Source organism: Orycteropus afer, unplaced genomic scaffold (assembly GCF_000298275.1).
Source record: "Orycteropus afer afer isolate SDZICR_OR568_19922 unplaced genomic scaffold, OryAfe1.0 scaffold00067, whole genome shotgun sequence".
Taxonomy (NCBI): Eukaryota; Metazoa; Chordata; class Mammalia; order Tubulidentata; family Orycteropodidae; genus Orycteropus; species Orycteropus afer.
Window position 1 is genome coordinate 12,086,546 of NW_006921654.1, and position 15,862 is coordinate 12,102,407.

The following is a 15,862-nucleotide window of genomic DNA, read 5'->3' on the forward strand; positions in this document are numbered from 1 at the left end:
AATGAGAGATAGACACAATACTGTAAATATTGTTTCCATTAAACTATAATTAACGAAGAATGAAGGGAGAAGAGCGACATTTTACCTACTAGAACAATATCAAGTGATAATGTAAAATTGATAATTAAGAAATTTATGAGAAATGACCACAGAAGAATACTACTCAGAGAGATAGAGGTAATATTATTGAGAGAGATAGGGAGGTAGAGACAGAGTATAAAGGAGTAAAAATAGTTCACATTTGTCAGAGGGGAGAAGGGCTGGTGAGTGGAGAGGAGAGGGAAGGAAATGGTCATTCTAGGTCTTTTATATTTCATTTTATTTTTTAAAATTGTGATTTGGGTGAAAATTTACAGAGCAAATTCACTTTCCATATAGCAGTTCACATACACTGTCTTATGACATTGACAACAAATTACCCCAATGCAGCAGCTCCCCTCCCACTTCCTCCCGATAGTTACCTCTTCCCTGTGTCCATCCCTCCTTGCACTCCTGCCCCCTGAGCTGTCTCCCTGTGCATAAACAGCCCTTCTTTCTCCCATGATTGTTCTCTCCAAGGAGTGTATCCACCTCAGGTACATGTTCAAATCATATGCCTATATTTTGTTTGGCTGGAAGCCACAGGTGTGGGTTCATTTCCAGACCTGAAGGGCTGCCCGGGGCCATAGTCTCAGTGGTTCCACCAGGCTCTCTCAGACCAGTAAACCTGATTCCCTTTTTCTTTTTTCCCCCAAATGATTTTGAGTTTTGTTCCACATTGTTCTCCCTCTCTATCCAGGATCTCCTACATAGATCCCCCTCCGAGTGGTTGACAGTGGTAGCCGGGCATTCTCTAGTTCTCCTGGTCTCATAGTAGTATAGACTGTGGATCACATGGTGTGCCAGTTGCTAGGACTAATTGTTTCCGTGAATCTTTGGTTTTCTTCATTCTTCTTTGCTCCGGACGAGGAGAGAACCATGGTTGCATCTAGATGGCTGCTTGCAAGCTTTTAAGATCCCAGTCGCTACCTGCCAAAGTAGGAGGTGGAACAATGTTTTGTGTAGTGTGTTGTGCCAATGGAGCTTGATATCCCCTGTGACTATGGTCCTGAGCCCACAGGTTCAACTACCCAGTCCCTCTGGGTAGCTGGCTGTGACCAAAAAGTACTACAACCTTGTCCCTTGTCAGCTCTGCTATACACCTGGGAATTCAGATCATACAAATACACTTCTAGGACCATTGTCTGCCAACCCCATACATGGTCTTGGGTATAATCCCTGCTTCATAGACATGCCTAATAGTTCAGCCTGTCCACCCATCTATCTCCTGTATACCCATGTTCGCCTTCACTGACAACACAGTACTGTATGTGCAAAAGGGTTCATCTTTGTTGTCTGTACATCCCATGTACCTCTCTATGTCTTCCTCTTCCTCTTCCTCAATGCCACCATGTTGATCACTCACATTTGGTACATTGCCCTTCTCTTCACCCAAATCAATACTTATCTCTACCTATCTAACAGTGTTCCCTACCCTCCCTCCCACCCCTGGTAACCAATAAAGAAAATTTCCTTCCATAGATAAACCTTTCCTTGACTTTTACAATAACAGACTAATACAATATTTGTCCTTCCGTGATTGACTTATTTATCTCAGCATAATGTCCTCCAAGTTCATCCATATTATGCAGTGTTTTGCAGATTCTACATTATCCTTTAGGGTTGCATAGTATTCCATTGTGTGTATGTACCGTAGTTTGGTTATCCATTCTCAGTTGATGGAGACCTAGGTTGTTTCCATCTTTTGGCTATTGTAAATAGTGCTGTGATGAACACGGGTCTGCATAAGTCTCTTATTGTCATGGCTCTCACTTCTTTAGGATATATACCTAGTAATGAAATAGCTGGGTCCAATGGTATTTCTCATTCCAACTTTTGAAGGAATCGCCATACTGCTTTCCACAGTGGTTATACCATTTTACAGTCCCACCAAAGTGTATGAGAGTCCCAATCTTTCCACATCCTCACCAGCATTTGTTATTTTCTGTCTTGTTGAACCTTGCCATCAATGCTGGGGTGAGATGGTATCTCAGTGCTGTTTTGATTTACATCTCTCTAGTGGCCAGTGATTGTGAACATCTTGTCCTTCATGTATTTCCTGGCCACCTGAATATCCTCCTTAGTGAAGTGTTTATTCATGTCTTCTGCCCATATTTTAATTGGATTATTTGTCTTTTTGTTATTGAGGTGTTAGAGTTTTCTATAAATTCTAGAGATGAGTCCCTTGTGAGATATGTCATTGCCAAATATTTTTTCCCAATCTGTAGGTTCTCTTTTGACTGTTTTGGAGACATCTTTGGATGTTCATACAAATTTAATTTTTAGAAGGTCCCATTCATCTAGTTTCTCTTCTGCTGTTTGTGTATTTTGGCTTATGCTTGATAGTCTATTTATGCCATATATTAGGGCCCCTAATTTTGCCTCTAGTTTTTCCTTGAGGAACTCTATAGTTTTAGGTTTCACATTTAAGTCTTTGATCCATCTGGAGTTAGTTTTTGTGTATGGTGTGAGGTACAGATTTTGTTTCTTTTTTCTGCAAATGAATACTCAGTTTTGCCAGCACCGTTTATTAAACAAACATTCTCTTCACCTTTTATTGGATTTTGGCCCTTTGTCAAAGATCAGCTGACTATAGATTGATGAATCTATTTCTGGGTTCTCAGTTCTATTCCATTGGTCTATGTGTCTGTGGTTGCACCAATACCAGGTAGTTTTGACTACTGTGGCTGTGTAGTAGGTTTTGAGATCTGGCAGTGTGAGACCTCCTACTTTGTTGTTCTTCTTCAATAGTGCTTTGCTTATCCGAGGTCTCTTTCCTTTCCAATAGTGATAGTGTTATTGCACATCCTAACCATCTTTTCAGGGAATTTTGATGTCCCATTGGTTAAACACTTGACTGTTAACCGATAGGTGGGCTGTTGGAACCCCCCAGTGGCTCTGCAGGAGAAAAGACCTGATGATCTGCCCCTGTAAAGATCACAGCTTCTGTCCTCTAAGGCCACTTGGGTTGGAATTGACTTGAGGGCACACACAGACACCTTTTCAAGTTTAAAAGGAATGCTTCTTAGTGTGCACTGTTAGGTTTGATGTTGGTTGGTTTCAGTGATACAAAACATTTCCCATTGAGGCAGTAGTGCAGAAAATGTGGCACTCACCAAATAGTCTATATGTTCCACTGCAGTTCCCAGGTCTCTTGGAATTAAGCAGCATCTGATGACTAATTCTGGCCAATGGGTGCTGGCTAAAAGGGACATGTGTATTTCCAGGCTGAAGCATGGAAGAATTCGCATGTGACCCTCTTGCTGTCTCTTCTCTGAAAGAGACTGGCAAGACTGCAGTTTACAGCTGGTGAAGTTACATTGACAAGAATTTACATTTACAAGAATCATTCTTGCCACATTGAAATCCAAGTGATACAGCTCTGCTTACTGAAGGACCAGCCTTGCTGCACTCCACCGAAGCACTATCTTTATTAAAGTTCAAGGGTCTGTATTTGTGCAGCTCTGCTTTTGAACTTACTATTTCCATTTACTTGGAGTATTTTTCTATCTTCGTGTCATGATATGTTGCCTTAAATACTAAAGTTTTACAATAAGTCTTATTAACTAGTAGTGTGAATTCTTTATCTTCAAAATTGTCGTAGATATTTGTAGCCTTTTGAAACTTACGTATACATTTTAATATAAGCTTCTCAATTTCCACAAAGGAGAACGCTAGCTGGGATTTTCATTTGGATCGTATCGAACACATCTGTCAATTTAGAAGGAATTACTACCTCTACAGTATTTTGTCTGAAAATTCATGAACATCTATCCTGTTTATTTAGATCTTTTGTATTTTCTCTTAATTATGTCTTTAGTTTTCTGTAAAGAAGTACTGTACATAATTTCTTAGGCTAATCCTTCAGTATTCTTTATACCTTTTATAACTGGTATTAAAACGATTCATTTTCTACTACTTTCTGGTATATAGCAATGAGACTTTTTCATTCTGATTATATGTTGAACAGTCTTGCTAGATACATTTTTTAAAATTTAATAGTTTCTCTGGGTAATCTTTTTGGATATGTGACACAAACAGTTGTGTTGTCTGTGGCTAATTACGGGTATATTTACTTTCCCATTCCTCATCCTCTGATGGTTCTTTTACTTACGTACTTACCTCTAGGACCTCAATTACAGCATTGACTAGAAATGCTTCATAGCAAGTGCTCTGTCTTGTTCCTGATCTTAAGAGAAAAGATTTCAATGTGTCACCATTAAATATGATGTCTTCTGTAGGTATTTTGTACATCCTCATTATCAAATGAATGTGTATTTTTTTATTTCTAGCTTGTTAAAAGTTTTTATGATTAAGTTTTTCAGGAGCTTTTCTGGCAATATTTGAGACAATCGTGTATATATATTTTTCCTGTTTATTCTTTCAGTGTGGTGAATTGTATTGTTTGGGATTTCTAAAGTAGGAATTGCCTTACATGCCTCAAATAAATTTAACTTGATTATAATATATATTTATCTAAAACTTCTGTTGCACTTAATTTTATAACCATGTTCATGATAGATATTAGTTCATGATTTTCTTTTCTTGAAATGTCTTTTACAGGTTTTAACATCAAAGTTATGTTGACCTCATTAAACAACTTGGGGCATGTTCCCTCGTTTTGATTTTTTAATCCTTTCACCCACTGTATTTTATGAATCGGCAGAATGCTCGGTTCACTTTTCTGGGGTTCATGTCTCTTCAACAACTTGACCCTTGAGTCTGGCTCTCTGATGTCTTTCAGCTGATGTTTTCTGTATTTTATTCATATTTGGATTTCCTTGGTGAAAGACTCATTTTGCTGCAGACTGGCCCATCTTAGTTGGAAGTGGGCTGCTCCCCCTTATTTGTAACCCCATCTCTGCTAGTTGTCATTGAGTTGGCTCCAGCTCACGGTCACCTCCTATGTGACAGAATGAAATGTTTGGTCCTTGTGCCATCTTCCCAGTCACTGGTGGGCTCAGGTCCACAGTTACAGCCACTGCATATGGTAAGTGCCTTCCATCCCAGGGGGGTGCATCTCCCAGCACAATATCAGATAATATTTGGTTGGGAGCCATAAAGTTTTCATGGGTTAATTTTTGGGTGTAAATTGCCAGGTCTTTCTTCCTAGCCTGGAAGCTCTGCTGAAACCTCTCCACTATAGGTGACCTTGGTGGTATTTGAAACACCAGTGCTATAACTTCCAGCATCCTAGTAACACATACGCCATCACAGTATGACAAACTGACAGACGGGTGGTGGAACCCCATCTATAGTTCCTATTATTTTTCACAAAAGGCAGGTAGAGCAAGCATTTTCAGCTTATATGTTACAAGTATTCATTAGAGACTTTTAGATTGCTGTCTGTGTTCACCTTCTCATGGTTGAATGGGCTAGGAATGAAGAAGAATATTTACTGAGACAAATGCTTCTGTCAGCTTGACAATGCTCTTTTCAAACTGGGTGCTTCTCAAAGCAAGTTGTGCATGGTTCATTACCCATTTGTTGCCCTATCCTCATCGTCTAAGATTTCCTTCAGATGATCCTAGTCTGCAGAGGCTTCTGTTTTCTGGTACATACAAGCTTTGGTTATCCAGAAAAGTGTTAGAAAAGTTAAGAAACATGTTCTTGGTTTCACTAACAAAGAATACTTATTTTAATTTTGATATAATGTCTTATAACATGCCCTAGTGGGATTTCTTCGGGTAAAATCCAGGTAAGTGTTAAATCACGCACAAAATTGTTTTTGAAATATTAAATAAAACTTTCAACAAAGTAATATTTTTACAGGTAAAAAAATATTTCATTAGCTTTTTGCTCATAAAATTGCCTCGTAAGATAAAACAAATACTTAGCAAATTTGCTGTCCAAATTCTGAGTAATAAAAATGATTCTCTCAACCTTATCATTTGTGTTTAATACTCAACTTCCAGTTTTTCTATCAAAATAATTCCTAAAATTCAGTGGTGGTAATAGTACTGGTAATATGAATTCATAAACACAGAGTCTTTCTCGCTTAAAATGGAATCTAATTATAGCTTACACATAGTCTTATAAAGTAATCTTCACGAGCGAAAGCATATGGTCTCTGTTCATTTAAGAGTTTTTTTTGGACATCAAACCCATTGCCATGGAGTCGATTCCAACTCCCTGACACCCTATAGAACAGAGTAGAACTGCCCCATAGTGTTTCCAAGGCTGTGATCTCTACAGAAGCAGACTGCCACATCTCTCTCCCACAGAGCTGCTGGTGGGTTCAAATAATTGCTTAAGCACTTTGCCCCCCCAACCCCCGCTCCTGTTTTTTTTTTTTTGGGGGGGGGGAATGGGGTGGGGAACAAGAGAGTACTTATTTCTTTGTTTTACAGTTAAGGAATGGAGAGTTGGGTAGTCCAAGGTAATGGTTGAGAGAGTTGGAACTTGAATCCAGGTGTTTCTCATCCTAAAAAGACTAACACTAGAAATGCTCAGAATAGATGTGGGTTTAAAGCCCAACTTTGGTAATTAGTAGCTGCTATAGGGACATGGAGATGGCACCTTCTGACCTCCTCTAACCCTGCAAGAGGACAGAATCACTATCAGCAGCCCAAGGCTTATTCCTGCGAGGCCAGACATGCCGCCTCCCTCCAGCCCTTTCACCAACCCTGACACCAAAGGTTCTTCCTGGGGCACCCACCACCTCTGCTGGGTTCGATAATTCACTGCAGTGGCCTCACAGAACTCACAGATTATGAGGTTTATTAGGGAAGCAACAGTCTACAATTCAAACTCAGGAACTCACTCAGTCTCTCTTAGCTGGCTGTCTCTCTCAGTCTCTCACAGTAGCACGTCTCTCTCTCTCTCAGCAGTGCGTGTCTCTCATGTCTCTCTCATGTCTCTCAGCAGCATGTCTTTTCAGCCAGCAATCAGAGTGACTCTCTCTGCCTCTAGGAGGACTCTTTTTGAACCTGACAGAGTGGCCCAAATCATCCAATCCCGACATCAGAGTTCTACACACCTATGAGAGAGCGAACTCCTCAGAAAATTACTTCATGCTGCTCCCAGCAGAAATACCCCAGGTAGATAACTTTAACAATCAGTAGCTACTCATTTGCTCATGGTGAATTCTACCACGGAGTATACAAACACTCTGGCTAGAAAAGCCGCAGCATATAATTTACTACACTGCACTAGCCGTGTGATTTTCAAAATGTAGGTAATGTTGGCAGAGAAGTTCTGTTGTAGGGATTAAATGGGGGTAATATATGTGAGGAACCTTGGTGGCTCAGTTAAGTGGTTGGCTGCTAACTGAAAAGCTGGCAGTTTGAATCCACCAGCTGCTCCATGGGAGAAAGATGTGACAGTCTGCTTCTGTAAAGAGTTATGGCCTTGGAAAGCCTATGGGGCAGTTCTACTCTATCCTACAGGATCACTATGAGTCGGAATCAAATATACGGCAATGGGTGTATGTGTAAAAGTGCGTACTACAGGGATTGACACGTAGTAAGGGATCAGCATATTTTCTTCCACCCTACTCCAATGCAAAATTCTCTACAGGCAGTTAGTTTACAACTATGGTTGTCCTCTTAACTGAAACGAAACATCCTTCATCTACCTTATAACTCCCCTCTGTCTTCCCATAAGTCTCTCTCTTCCTCTTCCCAGTCAAGCTTCATAGGAGAATAGTTATTATTTGTTGTCTCCACTTGTTACCCCTTGTTTTCTGAGCAACTTAGTGCAAGACAGTTTTGGCCTAGGCTATTCAGCTAATACCAGGTAATTATCATATATTCTGTCCTCCGCTTTTCATTCATCCTCTAAGACCCAGTTCGTTTCCTGTTCCACATTATTTCTAGATTTCTTTTAGCTCTCTCCACAAATCTTCACATTTTCTTATTTCTGGTTTTGTTGACTCCCGTATTTTACCTTGATCAATGAAACAAATGTGGGATTTGAAATTAGTTGATATAGGCTTCTGATCACAGGCTACCACTTTTTGATGTGGCATTGGATAAATTTACTTACACATGCTATGTCTCAATGGGTATGCTTAATGTGGAAAACTGGAACAGTATAACAATCTTGTTTTGAGGGGTAAATGATATAACTCATATAAATTATTTATGACTTTTAGACATAGGTACTTGAAGTTTTTGCTCCCTTTTTATTTGTTTCCTCTATACTGGGTCATTCTCCTCACTGACACCAATGTGATGTTTCTAAAATATTCTTACTCAACAACAACAATGCAACACACTGCCATTGAGTTGGATCTGACTTATAGCAACCCCTCCTTGGGTTTCTGAGGCAGTATCACTATGGAAGTAGATTGCCCAACCTTCCTTCTGAGGAGTGGCTGGTGGGTTTGAACTGGCAGCCTTCTGGTTAGCAGTCATATGCCTTAGACACTGCACCACCAGAGCCCCCAAAATATTCTTACACACCTTAAAATCATCCTTATTGTCTTTCAAAGAAAACTCAAAGCACATCTGACATAGAAAAGCCTTTTATGAGCAGGGTCCCAACACCCTCTTCAGTTTGACTTTTCTTCCCCAGCTTTTATCGTCACCCTGTATCCAGTCTCATTCAACACCTGTAGTTACTCCAATTAAGCTCCTATGTTGTTGTACACACACTTCTAACTTCCAAGAATGTTCTTGCCCTCCCTATCTCCTGATTCCTTGGCTTACTCATGTTCTAAGAATCAGTTTGAATAACATCTCCAGAAGTGATTGATATAGAAGATAGGCAAAGAAGAGTCAACATCCCTAAAGTTCTTGAGAAAATAAACACAGTGTAAGAGAACAAATTATCACAAGTATAAGAAAAGTTTCCTGAAATAAAATTATGACCTACATATCAAAAGAATTCATCATAGGCCTGTGAATTTTGACCCAAAATGGCCAATACTGAGACATACTCTAGTAAAACTATTAGATCTTAATTATAAAGAAAATGATCCTTTGGGCATACATACAGGCAGGAAGACCAAGTCATTTATAAAGGAAAGAAAAGAAGTTTGGTGTCAGACTTTTTTTTTCCCCAATATTTATTATTATTATTATTATTTATTGTGATTTGGGTGAAGATTTACAAAGCAAATTCACTTTCTATGCAGCAGTTCACATATACTTTGTCTCATGGCATTGACCACATTACCACAATGCAACAGCTCCCTTCCCACTTCCTCCTGATAGTTACCTCTTCCCAGTGTCCATCCCTCCATGCATTCCTGCCCCCTGTCTCCCTGTGCATAAGCAGCCCTTCTTTCTCTCATGATTATTCTCTCCAAGGAGTGTATCTACCTCAGGTAAGTGTTCAACTCATGCCTGTCTTTTGTTTTGCTGGAAACCACAGGTGTGGGTCCAATTCCAGACCTGAAGGGCAGTTAGGGACCATAGTCTCAGTGGTTCCACCAGGCTCTATTGGACCAGCAAACCTGGTCCCCCCGCTTTTTGTTTCCCTCCGAATGATTTTGAGTTTTGTTCCAAATTTTCTCCCTCTCTATCAAGGATCTCCTACATAAAACCCCTTCCAAGTGGATGACAGTGGTAGCCGGGCACCATCTAGTTCTTCTGGTCTCATAGTCGTATAGGCTGCAGCTGGTGTCAGACTTTTTGACAGTAACATTTTATGACAAAAGAAAACGGAGTAACATAATTAGGATACTCATGGAAAAAATTAAGGCACATGTATTTTATTCAGCCAAACTGACATTCAAATATAACACCTACAGTTAAAATTAGGAACTTCTGAGAACTTTGGGAACATTTTCCCCATGAGTCTGTCATGAGGAATCAACTAGAGAATCTACTTAAGGTATAGATCTAACTATCATTTCATAAGAAATAAAGGGGAGTGAGTAACCTATTAACATGACTTCACAGAGATAAAATCATCAAAATCAATGAGGTGGAAACTCTATAGGAAAAATAACGTGATGTATTCAACAAATAAGTTGCCAGTAAGAGAAGAAAGAAAAAGATTGAGGGAAAACATAAAATAAAATAACCTAAGAGACATGTCAACTAATTGCAATATGTGGACATGATTTGGCTCCTAGTTAAAAAAGCAAGTGTGAAACTTATGAACCACCTGGAGAAATAGGAGTATTGATTGAATATTGGTGATATTAAAGAATTATTCAAAAAACATTTTGATAGTAGTATTGTGATTTAAAAATTAATGTTATGTTTTAAAAATACATACTGAAAAACTTATGGTCAATTAATATGCTGTTTGAGGTTTTTCTTGTAAATACTGAAGTGGAGAGGGGCTGGGCAGAGTACAGATGAAATAAGATCCCTACCTTCCATACCAATTTCCTCGTGGCAACCCATGTGTGGCAGGGTGGGACTGGGCCCCACAGGGTTTTCAGGGGCTGACTTTTCAGAAGTGGATCACCAGTCCTTTCTTCCAAGGTGCCTCTGGGGAGACTCAAACCTCCAACCTTCCAGTTAGCAGCAAGCATGTTACCGCTTTGTACCACCCAGGGACTCTGAAAAAGCTTTGCCAAGTGTTCATAGCTGCTAAAGCTGTGTAATGGTATGTGGGAATTCATTCGTTCATTCAATTCTTTCTGATTTTGGATTCCTTGGAAATTTTCCATAAGGAAAATTAACCATAAACAGATGGGATTTCTAGAGGTAGGAACACTTAGAGTAGAAAGCGGTGACAGATGGCCATCTTCTAGTTAAGAGGAATTGTGAAACTACAAAATGACAAAAATGTTGTCAGGAGAGTTATCAGAATTGCACCATTTAGCAGAAGGGCTAATACACATCACTAGTCCCTGAGAACATTATTATGTTACCTGAGGGCCTAATAATTAATCTTACAAGCAAGGACACTTAATCTTCTAGCAAAGGTGAACTCCTGTTTTGAATGGTCTGTTTCTGAAGGCAGACATAGTGAATATATTTTACAAAGATTTTCATTAACATCTTGTCACGTTGGAGAGGTCTCAGCACAGAATATGATTTGATAGAGAACCCCAGTGGTGCTTGGGCACATGCCTGTGATGATGTGGTAACTGTAGAAGAATGCTGCTAAGATCTCCACCAAGAACTTGCTGCTGAGAGCCTGCTTGACTGACAGCACCAGCTGCCTTCCTTTAGACTCATCCATGGCATTTGTGCTGAGACCCTGCTTCCCCTAACCTGCTCTCACCTGGTAGCTGGGCATGGTCGACCATTTTTGCTCAACACAACATCCCTCTACAAAGCAACTTTTAATCAGGGGCACTCCATTGACCAGGTTGAAGCTTCCTCAAAACTGCACTGCGGAATAAAGCTCTTCTTACCCAGTCCTTCCTTCCCCCTTTTCCATTACAGGTGTCAGCCCTGCACCCCAGTTTGATGGTTCTCCTTACTTTCTTCTGCTCCATTCCTCTTTATCCACCACATTCATTCTCCCCCATTAAGTAAGTCTCTTGCACATCTAATTCTGACTTGGCTTCTGTTTCTGAGAAGAAACTAACTGACAGTGATCAGTTGTACTGACAAAATTGGTTGAGGGCATTCCTACACTTAATTGGATTGCGTGGGATCTTTTGTTTTGCCATTTCAGGTAGGTGGTAAAGGAGTTAATAAGCAAATAGTGAGTTATCATGCTGTGTTCTCAAAGAATGTCTGATTCCTGAGGAAGATAGGGAAGGGACTCTGAAAGTTAGCTTTGGATTGTGCATACAATAAACTGCCATTGCAGGGCTACTAGTACCTGAAGTTTGTGACTTTGTGACTGGGAAGTAGTTTTTTTTTTTCCTTGGGGCACAAAGACCATATTGTGATCTTTGATCTTTGAATGATATGTTACTCTAAAATCCGAAGTTTCATATCTTTAATTACTTAGCATAGTAGGCAGAACATAGTTCATAAGCCAAAAAAATATTTCAGGTAGATGTTTCTGGAATGAGGATTGCTACCTATTTTCAGTTTATTTTACTGATACCTTCTTGATTTGTGTTCATCCCGATCCAATTAATGTCAGCCCTTTGAGGTGGGCTTAGGCCTTGATGGTGGTGGGTAAGGTGTGAGGGGAGTGGCTTGTGCAAGCCCTTGCCACAACACCTAGCAACCTCAGCTGACCAGGAAAGCCTCCCAGAGAGCAAGCTCCACTCAGGGCTCGCCTGCCCCCAATAAAACAGGGCTGGTAAAAGGAGAAATTGGGTGGGACACCGTGCTTTAACGTACCCTGGCTTGTTTTCAGTGGTTAAAACCCATGGAGAGAAACAGCAGGTTGGCGCCAAGGCTGAGACTTGCTGGGGCTCCCTGGCTGAACACATTCTCTTTCCTCTAGGGCTCAAACCCTTTACCTCGCAATTCCAGTCCTTCTCTTCTGCACAAACCCTTTCCAAACCCGTCCCATCTCCTCCCTCTTTCTTGGGTCTCAAGGGTGCCTGAGCCACACCTCTTTTCATGTTGACATCTCAGACTGAGCAATATCTAATTAATTCCACCATTTCAGTAGCTTTACTTCTACAAACCAAACTGATCAGACCAAATGTGTCTAAGTGTGCATGAATAAGTGTAGGGATTTTGGTAATATACATTTTTAATGTATATGTTCCTTAATATAATGTTTTTATTAATGTTTAATAAAACCAATTTTCTGACCTTTATTTTCCCTTTCATTATGAACACTAAGCATATGTAGACTCTGTTTATAATAATAGCGACGTATTGTCTCAATTTCACAATTTTTCCATTGGGGGAAGAATAAAATGTATTTTTCCTTTAGCATTTTGGTGCTATAGTCAAATAATGCAGGCAAGGAGGACAATGCAAACCTGATGCAAAACCCATTTGTCTTTGGTTGTGGGACAAAAAAGAAAACACATAGACATTGAATATAAAAAATTTAGGAATGATAGGTCACAATCCTTGGTCAATTTAAATGCATACTTGGTATGCCATATGTTGATATGGTATGAAAAAACTTAACTACCATAGCGTCGATTCCTACTCATAGCGACACTATAGGACAGAGTAGAACTGCCCCATAGGGTTTCTTTCCAGAATCAGACTGCCTCATCCTTCTCCTGAGGAGTGGCTGGTGAGTTTGAACTGCAGACTTTTTGGTTTGCAGCCAAATGCTTTAACCATTTCACCACCAGAGCTCCATATATGACATGTTGTTGTTGTTGTTGTTATGTGCCATCGAGTCAGCCCTGACTCATAGCGACCCCTCCTTGGGTTTCCGAGGCAGTATCACTACGGAAGGAGGATTGCCCAACCTTCCTTCCGAGGAGTGGCTGGTGGGTTTGAACCGCCAGCCTTCTGGTTAGCAGTCAAGTGCCTTAGCCACTATGATGGCAATGGTAGCTCAAATAGGGAAAGAGATTTCTAAAACTGACAACAGAACAAGTATGAAAAGAGTTAAAGTGAGAACACAAACCTGATCCGATGACTTTAAAAAAGGGCCCTGCTCTGTCATCAAGAAAGGTCAGGCTACCTCTGTTGTCATCCATCCCCGCAGACGCTGTTCAAGGGGAACCGTGTGATGGACATGGCTAATACCAAGGTCCTTTGTATTATTCTCCAGTGAAAGGAACCAGGACTCCTTTGAAGGTTACTGGCTCTAAATATGGGAGTAGAAAGGAAACTAGATAAGCCTGCATCGTTTTGTTGTCTTCAGAATGTTAGCAGCATTTCAGGGATTTCCAATTGGGTGTTGAAAAGAAAAAAGGATCAAACTTTAGCAGTGTCTTGGTATCCTGGTGGTGATAAGCTGAACATGAAAAGTAATGATTACGGTCGATTCGAACATGGTGTTTCTACCAAAAAAAAAAAAAAAAACAAAGGCATGAGTGTACAAGTACACTAAGCAGTGAATATTGTGGGAATATACACATATCTTCCTGGTGCTATTTACAAAAAAGTACATAGAAAGTATCAGTTTTATGCTTACATAAAACTATTTTTATGTATTTTTTTTTAATTTTTGTTTCCTTAGAAACCAAAAACCAAAACCAAACTCACTGTCATTAAGTCATTTCTGACTCATAGAGACCCCCATTGGGTTTCCAAGGCTGTATCTTTACAGAAGCAAACTGCCCTGGCTTTCTCCCATGGAGCAGTTGGTGGGTTTTAACCACTGACCTTTTGGTTAGTAGCCAAATGCCTTAACCACTGCACCACTAGAGCTCCTTTTTATGTAGGTAAGGAGATGGATATTAATTATGAGAGAAGAAGGATCAGAAAGCAGGTATAGGAATAGTGTGGTGGGAGAAAAGCATATTTTATTAAAATGGGGAAAATTCAAAGTTAAGTTAAAAATGCATGGAAATAATATTTTACCTGTGGGCCCTGACTGTTTGGAAATTGTTGCATATTAACCTCGATTAATAAAGTCAGCAACAATTAGAAAAAATATATATACACGAATGATGCGTAGGACCTCTGGTAGCATAGTGCCTAAGGCACTTGACTGCTAACCAGAAGGCTGGTGGTTCAAACCCACCAGCCACTCTTTGGAAGGAAGATAGGGCAATCTACTTCCATAGTGATACTGCTTCAGAAACCCAAGGAGGGGTCGCTATGAGTCGGGGCCGACTTGACGGCACATAACAACAACAACATGATGATATGTTTCCATTAGGAGCATATTCAGGAATGTAGGAAGGAAGCTGCAAATTTTTTTTGACATTTTTATGCCCAATTAAGAGAATCGGGAATTGGAATTGCATTTGGGAGGAATTTGTCCAGTGGCCAGAGAATTCAATCTTAAGGATCACGAATGTGAGCTATTGATAAAATGTATATTAGAAAAACAAACAAACAAAAAAACCAGTTGGTATCAAGTTGGCTCCAACTCATGGTGCCCCATGTGTGTCAGGGTGTAACTGTGCTCCATAGGGTTTGTAATGGCTGACTTTTTCAGAAATATACTGCCAGGACTTTCTTCTGAGATACTTCGGGGTGGACTCGAACCTCTAACCTTGTCGTTAGAAGCTGAGTGTGTTAACCATCTGCCCCACCCGGGACTGAAATCCCAGCATCTGGAGCAATGGCGGCAACACCATGCTTGCCCTCAGTGTAAGTGCATCAGCTTCCGAGTTCCACGCAGTCACTTCACATTGGGCACAGCTCCTTTCACTGGGGCTCTTGTGGAGACCTCTTATTTTCCATGGAAATTGGCTGGTTTTTCAAGCAAAATCCTCCTAGTTTAGGTTCTGATGCCCACACAATTCCTACAGTAGTGTTCTTTCTGCAATCTTAAGACCTTTTCCAATGTTGGGTACTTAGCACATGGAGTAAGTAAGTATATTTTAACTGTGTTGCCAACCTCCATAAATATTTTTGCCCTCTGTGTTGCTGTTCTTGATGAGAATTCACACTCTGGTGAGAGGTAAACACTTAGAGCGTTTCACAAACCCAGTTCTTCCTCGATGCCATCCAGCTGGCCACTTTGTGAATCACCTGCCAGCTCTTGAGAACATTTGAGCTTGCTTGCCTTGATTTTAACCAGAGATGCCAAGTGAGAAAAGAGGTGAGGATTGGCTCAGTCTGCTCACTCATTTGTTCTACCATGTTCACTGAATGCCACTGCGTAGCAGAGCTCAGCCAGGAGACCACAGTTGGATGTAGAAATATGTTACACTGTTCTGATAAGAAATTAAGAAACTAACCCGCAAATGGGTTATGCCTAGATTAACCCTTGGTACATTTTTGTTTGGTACAATGCAGATACAAACTTATACTTTAAAACACAGGCTTACATTGGACAGTTTTCATTGAGGCCCAAGTTGGGAATGTGGGAAATATAATTCAGTTAGAACTGAGTTTCAATTATTTAATGATGAACACTCTTTTTTTTTTTTTTT